An 8,429-nucleotide genomic window follows, 5' to 3' on the forward strand; every position below is an offset into this window, starting at 1 on the left:
CGGACTATCCCGTTCGTGACATCCCCTTCGCATTGGCTGAAGCCCTGTCCCCAAAGGCAATGTCCCCATGTTATTCGATGCTCTCCAGCAACCTCCCCGCGTTGCTGTCGTTCAGCGCGGCGTTTTCCTGTGTATTCCGTTCTTTCCGGGCTATTCCATCGCTCTCCTAATGCCGGAAAACGCGGGGTTTTCCGACAGGGTAAGCAAGAGATTTTGTAGCAATACTGAACGGTCTGTCATGTGACACTTTCGCAATGGATCTAAACTTGTCTTTCACACTATAAAAATCTGCAGGGACTACAAAATGATCTGTCGCATGGCAGATAATAATGGTAATTACCGAATGCTGAATGTAGTGGCTGAAGGACAGTCTGTGGGCCAAAAGAAGTTTGTGTAGTGCCTACAGGGTGTTGCACAATAACTGTAGTACAACAGAAAGGTCTCATGCGACAGAAATTTTCTAGTTTTATTACAAAGGTTTTTGTAGTGGGGACTGCAGAATGTCGGTCGCATTATAGATATGTCTGTTGTACTACATAAATTTCTGTCGTACGACAGACATTCTGTCATCATTCTGCAGAGATTCCTCTCTCACAACAGACCATCCTGCATTCCCAACAGAAATTCCTGTTGTGCGACAGAAATGCCTGTCGTGCGACAGATTTTCTGTAGTTGTACTACAGAACTTTCTGTCGCACGACAGGCCACCCTGTAGTCCGAACAGAAATTCCTGTCGTGCGACAGAAATGCCTGTCGTACGACAGATTTTCTGTAGTTGTACTACAGAACTTCCTGTCGCACGACAGACCATCCTGTAGTCCCAACAGAAATCCCTGTCGTGCGACAGAAATTTCTGTCGTGCGACAGAAATTTCTGTTGTGCGACAGAAATTCCTGTTGTGTTTTTCGATTGCTTGTATCGTGATTGCTTAAGCAATCACGATACAAGCAATTATGAACTTCCTTCCCTCCGAATGCAATGAGGTGGACACAGCAGTCTGAACTATAAAGAACATTTATCTTTGACCCATCCTATAGCCGGTATTCATTGAAAAGTTTAGCTATCAATTTCTTCGTTTGGCAACACTGAAATAGCCACGAACATGGCTGATCGCGCGGCTCGTGCCACGGCGGCCTCACGCCGAAGAAAAATATAACACCGACGTGCGTCGCCTGCTCCGTTTCAACCGATTCTCAACAGTGGTTTCATCAAAGTTGTTATTAAAAGCACTCGCGTTGGAGTCAAGGCATTACTTTGCGTTCGGCGGGCTAGAGCTTGGAATGTCCAAACCATATCATGCGCTTAGCACGGACAAGTACCGCCAGAATCCAAGCACACCCTTTAGGGTGCTTGGATTCTGTCGCCGCAGGAGCACCCTTTTCTGCCCGAAATATCATAGGTAGGAGCTTTTCCTGCAAAAGCACCCACCTAAAGGGGTACAAAAAGTGTGCATCATCCTCGGCTCACAAATGGCGCTGAAGGTGTGCAGCCACATATGGCACAGTATAACACACAATTACGGTATGAAGCATTCGTGCTTTCCAAGCTCCGTTCTATGAGACATTCCATTAAAGCTCAATGTCAGCAGATAATTTACTTGAACTTTTTGACCCACCGATTTTTGAAACATCCATTTATAAAGTTTAATATTAGAGCCAAATCGCAGTACAGAAGTTGTATCATTAGAGGATGTTGATTATTCGAAACGGTGTTAAAAATTCAATTTTATGTTCATTTTCCTAACTGCAGCGCACATCCTTCGAGCTTCACTGCACAGCATAAACGTGTTATGCAGTGAAAGCAAGTAGGCGTGCAACAGATCAACTGCACAAAATTTCTTCGAACCTTAAAACCCTTGGCTTTTCAGCACTGCATCAAACTTCCAATCACGGTAGCTACTCGCAATGTTTAGTGCCTTATTCTTGAGCTGAGCAGAAAAGCTCAATATTAAGGCAGACCAAATACAATATGTGTACTTCCCTACGTACTGTGGCTTTATTCTACCCATAAAAGTTGGGTCCCCACTGCCACTTATTTTATTTTACATTATTCTTTTTGCTTCATGAAAAATGACCCCACATAGCAATACCAAGAACTGTAAACATCACAGAACAATGCATATGAGTTCCCTGGTTGAAATGTGATGACATTGTTGTTCTAGCAGTATTTTATCACGAGTCTAGCTTGTGCATAGTGCCTTGCATTATGTCCCTGCTGGTAGATGTGGGGTCATTTTTCGATGTTGCAAATGAAAAGCCAACAGCCAGTGCCAATTAGTTTCGTCTAGTATTACGACGTGCGTCATGGGAACCATCAAACCCGTCTATAGCCCTTTTTAGAGTTGACTAGAAGTAAAATCAGCAATATTATCGATAAAACGTTTAGCATCTTTTTTATTAGCAGCTGTAGTGTTGCGACTTTCCATATTTAGCTTTTTTATGCTTTTCTTTATGACATTTTTGTTTCGCTGAGAAGGTGCATAACTAATGAAAGCTTTTCTCTATACCTTTGGTAGCTATGCAATTGTTAGAAAATATTTTACTAAATAAGGCAGCTTATACTTAGAATACTTGCATTTAGAAACATTACAATCAATTTAAATTGAACATGCATTTCTGGCTGTTTTTACACAAAGCTGCACATTGGATATTAAGTGCACCGCTTGGAAGGCTCTGGATTAGCTTTGGCAACTTTGGGATATTTATTGTGGACTTAAATCTCCACACAAGGGCATTTTCACTTTCTGCCTCCACCAGGAAAATGGCCACCAATTTAGAGAGCTATTCTTACTAATATTTGACGTACAGTTTAAAATAATCTCAAGTATTATAGCCACAAAATTATTCTCTACAACAGCACCCAGCGGGTGCTGTTACAGCGGGTGCTGTTATAGAGAGATTGTGCACTACACCAGACAATGTACTACACTGCCGAGAGCTTTGACATCTACAAAGCAAACTAATACTGTTAAAAAGTTTCATACCATAATTACTGCGTGCTAAAAGCTCACGTGTGAAGTACAGATACTGGTGCTTCAGCAAGAACCGAGGATGAGCACCCTTCCTGTTTCTGAAAAAAAAAATAAACATGGAAAAATGCTTTAAGCAGGATTAAGAAAGGGTTGAAAGAAAGTGAGCAAGCAATTCTTTCAAAATATGTAAAGCAATGCAAACAAATATTTATTTCAACTTCATGTCTACAAAAGGCAATCTCATTAGGCTGGTAATGGGGTCTTGGGTAAAAAAAGAGCAGAGAGCACTTATATAAATGCTACAGGGAACCTTCAAGCCAAAAATTGCTTGAACCCTTAAACTAATCACTGTTCAACAAATTCACGAAACTTGAATGGATGAAAAACCAGCGGTAAACACAGGACACAGTTAAAAGAGAACAACAGGACAAGCTTATCCCGTCGTTCTCTTCCATACCCTGTGTTTTCCGCTGTTTTTTCATCCATTCAAACATGTACCAACTAGCACAGTCCGATGCCTTGGTATAATAAAAAGACGAATTGTCACTCCTTACAGACAGTTGGAAAAAAAGAAAGTATAAAGCAGGTGACAAAATAAAATGACAGCAGATTGGTTAACTTTTAATTTTAAGTGATAATATAAAAAATAATGGCATGAATGAAAGTGAGCAGCAACCAAAGGACCATGATGCTAGGCCGACATTCCACTTTGAAGCAAAATATCCGCTTTTAACGCTACATAGGCCAAACATGCAAGAGGCAACCCTTTAGGCCCACAAAAACATACCATAATCTTTAAAAAAGCTACAATTTAGTTGAGAAAAACTGACCACAACAAATTGGAATTGACAACTAGATACAGTTGTCACACCCAAGCAAGCCGGCGAAAGATGAACAGATATCTAGCTGTCCTACCCCCTATTTGTGCCCTAGCCTCTGATCCGCTGCAGCAAACAAAAATATTGTTTATATAAACAATATTACTCTTGGTCAAACATAGACAGTTCTAATGACGGAGCCAAGTAGGTTCCGAAACGGGGAACGCTTTGGATCCTTGGTTAGAGTATTATATTTCTTTCCATCAAACACAAAAAAATGCATGGTAAAGCGCTGACATTAACTTTGTCTACTGCGGTTCCTTCATGGTGACATCACTACAGCCGCCAAAAATACAATACAGTGCATTAAAGGGGCCATTGGGACAACATAGAATTTCGTTTCGTTCGACATATTTCCTGTTTTATAAGTGCCCCCACCACTTGACCGGCAGCAAATGATGCTGCATTCACTGAGAAATTAATTTAAGTTAAAAGTCTGATTCTCCCACCATATCGTGTGTTTTTGGGATGTCAGCAATGAAGCCATAAGTGCGTGTAATCAAACAAACTACTGCGTCACTCGGGTCTGCAGCCTTGCTAGCCATCAGTCCTCCCAGGTGGAGCTACCATACTCATCCACGAACCGTTGTTTGCCATTGCTTTGTTTTTGTGTTTTCGTTACTGTAGAAAGTAATGGTTTTGTGAAACATGGGGTATCCTTGACAAACAGGGTCACGTAAGACAACATCTCCTATGCCAATCGGCCAGTGCCGTGCAAGCCAACTCCAAAGCGGCGGAGTGCTGTCCAGCTAAAACAAGCATAGTGCACGCCGTACCAACAGCAGTGCGCATCGATACTTGTATGTTTACGCGTATTTTCGTAACTTTCATTGTTTACTGCACCATTTTTACTGCTGTAAAATGAATATGCATTACATTTAAGCGCAAATAGCTCGTTCGGCATGTTTATAAGGCCTGCCCCATTTTCGTTTGCTTTTGCCGGCCTCAGCCAATCGCACAGCTGGGGACATATGCCATTATAGGTACTGCTGTGGGCAATGAGCGAGTGGGTCGCATGGCCATTCCCTTTTTCCTAATTATATAGCTTATTCAAGTGAAGTGCGCGTTAAAAATGGTGTCAGTATGATTCTAACGAGGCAATCTGCCGAATGAACGAAACTTGTGTGTTGTCTGCATGGCCCCTCTAAGCAAAGGCAAGGCAGCCAATTTTTTTATTTAGGCTGCCTTCATGCACACATTAGTGCTCTATTACTGCCAGAAACTCATTACGGGACTCCTGATATATTTACAGTTGCAATAAAAATCAGAAATAGATCGAAAAATCATTGGACACTCCACAATGTCCTAAAAACAAAGGAATAATGTGCGAGTGAGCTACCTAAAACACTGCGACAGAAGATCATATTCATTAAGGCAACTAATAAAAACCATGGCTAGTGCATAGCCACCACGCAGCTCATTTGTTAAGAGCTTATGTGCGTCCCCACAAGCTGGCTGTGTAAACCCACTGACACCTAACAGAGTCCAAGGTTCGACGAAAACTCGTCAGGGGAGGGTGATTTATTGATGAAATACAAGCAGGCACTCGCCTGGTCAAAAACAAACAAATAAAGACATTTTGGGGCCCCTACGGGTCCCTTCATCATATGAAACGGGGTGAACGGTCGCGATTATTTATAGGTTCGGTGGCGCAGAGTGTGCATGTATATCTCGGGGAGATTACCCCGCGACCGGTTAATCATGCTTTTAGTTGGTTGAATATGCACTGATTCTAAAAGTAGTCGTGTCGACAGGCGCTTCTCTGATGCTATTATAGTTGCGGAATCCCAATCGATGACGTGGTCAGTAGCCAGGTGATGATCCGCCAAGGCATTTCAGCTTGCATTGCCTTTTTTTGACATCGTTCTGGTGCTATTGAATTCTTTTAAAAATTTCCAGTTTCACCTATGTAGGATTAGGAACGAAAAAGAGACGCCGACCAGTCCAAACCAAACGTACTGACGTTTCAGCTTCCAGCACGGAAGCCTTGTTCACAATAAATGCATCACCAGAAGTGGGTCGTTTAAGTGGGCTTGAATAATGGCTGCAAATAGCGTGCGTAGATCGGGTTTAGATTTCAGTCGTTACGATTGACTGTGTTAGATGTGGTCTGAATGATTAGTGATTCAAGATGTAGCCGTGATGCGGTCACTTTTTCTGTAGCGACGATTCTTGCATTGTCCCAATCAATCTTGTGGTCACTAACGACGGCATGTTCGGCTAAAGCATTGTTGCGGATGCTTTTATTCTTTACGTGACGTGCATGCTGCTGCAGACGATGTTTATAATTTCCTGACTCCCCGATATACACGCCGCTGCAGTCTGCACAAGGTATCTCGTATACCACACCGTGGAAGCGCTCCTTGGGCAAGCAGTCCTTGAGTCTCACGAGCTCAAGGCACATCTTTTTGGCTGGAACGTGGGCCACCTGCTTGTCATATTCCCGTAGGACACGTGCCAAACATTCACTTGTTCCTGGAAGGCAGGGAACAGGAGCTCGCTTCATCGGGGCAGGAGGCACGTCCAGTTGTCCCCATCGGGTCAGTTGGCTTTCCGTTGCATTTATAAAGTGCCTCGGGTAACCGCAGCTAGCCAGGTCGTCCCACCCCTTTGCCGTGTCCATCGCCGCATCCTCGGGCTTCGAGCACAATCTTTTCGCACGCTGCAGTAGCGTGCTAACAACAGCCCTCTTGTGGGAAGCGGGGTGCACGGAGTTGAAGTTCAGGTAGCGGCCTGTGTGTGTTTCCTTGCGGTATACGCTGAAACGTAGCCTCTGGCCCGGCCGAGACACGAGGACGTCCAGGAAGGGAAGTTTGCCATCGGCCTGCTCTTCTGACGTGAACTTCTTCTAAAGTGAACTGAATGAATTCCATACTGTTGAGGTGGGCCAGCAAGCTGTTCGCCGCGTCTTTCTGAACGACGCAGAAACAATCGTCGCCATAACGCAAGAACACTTTTGGTTGAGGGGCAAAGGAGGCTAGCGCGCGTGCTTCCAGCGCTTCCATGGTCAGGTTCGCCGCCGTGATCGAAATAGCGGCACCCATTGGAGTCCCCTGCCTTTGCTTGTAAAAATGGCCCATAAAGACGAAGTACGTATTGTTCAGGCAAACATCTAGAAGCCTGCGTAGTTCTGGCACATCCATGGGTGATCTCCTGGGCAACGTCTCATCAGCCTCGAGAGCAGCGGTGCATACGTTGACAGCCAGGTCAATCGGAACGCTCGTGAAAAGGGACTTCACGTCGAAGGACACCATCAAGTCGTCTTTCTCGATCACGGTGTTGCGAGTCTTCTCGAAAAAATCGAAAGAATTACGAATGTGAGTGGTCCCTCTACCGACGAGGGGAGCCATAACTTTGTGCAGAAACTTCGACAGGTGGCCCACGTTCCAGCCAAAAAGATGCGCCATGAGCTCGTGAGAGTTAAGGACCGCTTGCCCAAGGAGCGCTTCCCCGGTGTGGTATACGAGATACCTTGTGCAGACTGCAGCGGCGTGCATATCGGGGAATCAGGAAATTATAAGAATCGTCTGCACAAGCACGCACGTAACGTAAAGAATAGAAGCGTCCGCAACAATGCTTTAGCCGAACACGCCGTCGTGAATGACCACAAGATTGATTGGGACATTGCAAGAATCGTCGCTACAGAAAAAGTGACCGCATCACGGCTACATCTGGAATCACTAATCATTCAGACCACATCTAACACGGTCAATCGTAACGACTGAAATCTAAACCTGATCTACGCACGCTCTTTGCAGACATTATTCAAGCCCACTTAAACGACCCACTTCTGGTGATGCATTTATTGTGAACAAGGCTTCCGTGCTGGAAGCCGAAACGTCAGTACGTTTTGTTTGGACTGGTCGGCGTCTCTTTTTCGTTCCTAATGTACCCTCCCGGTCAGAAGGGATTCCCTCATGCTCTCAATTTCACCTATATAGGCTGCGTCGCAATCCTTGGATGGAATTTTGTAGGCAAGTCCGGGAATCTTGATTTTTCTAAAGGGTCCTTCATGCATACCAGCTTCTGATTAAGCCGGTTCGTTGGCACGTGTGCAATTTTAACGCCATATGTGCCAAACACCCTTGCAAGAGCTTCACTGATGCCTTGCGTGTAGGGGACGACAGCGCGGTTTTGCCTGTATTCTTCAGGAACCCTTTCGTGGGAGGCAACTGAAGCCCGCAATTGTTGCGTCCTCACAAGCTTTGATGGGTAGCCGTTGCTGCGAAGGTCTTTCCTTACCACGGCTAGCTCTTGCTTGCACAGACCAGGCTCAGAGCAGGTTCGTGATGTTCGTGAGAAGAGTGCAGCGGCGACAGAGCGTTTTTGGCCTATAGGATGCGCAGAGTCGAACCACAGGTATCTACCCGTGTGGGTCGGCTTTCGATACACAGTGGTTGTAAATCCTTTGGCCGACCATCTCACAAGTATGTCGAGGAAGGCGATCTGTCCATTATTTTCTTGTTCCGTGGTGAACTGGGTGCTTGGAACACAAGAGTTTAGATGCTCAAATAAAGGCATTACGTCTCGGCGGTGGATCACACAAAAACAGTCGTCTACGTAGCAGACAAAGATCTTGG

The sequence above is a fragment of the Haemaphysalis longicornis genome, unplaced genomic scaffold (genome assembly GCF_048455015.1).
Source record: "Haemaphysalis longicornis isolate Haplotype H1 unplaced genomic scaffold, Haemaphysalis longicornis Haplotype H1 scaffold_16, whole genome shotgun sequence".
NCBI lineage: Eukaryota > Metazoa > Arthropoda > Arachnida > Ixodida > Ixodidae > Haemaphysalis > Haemaphysalis longicornis.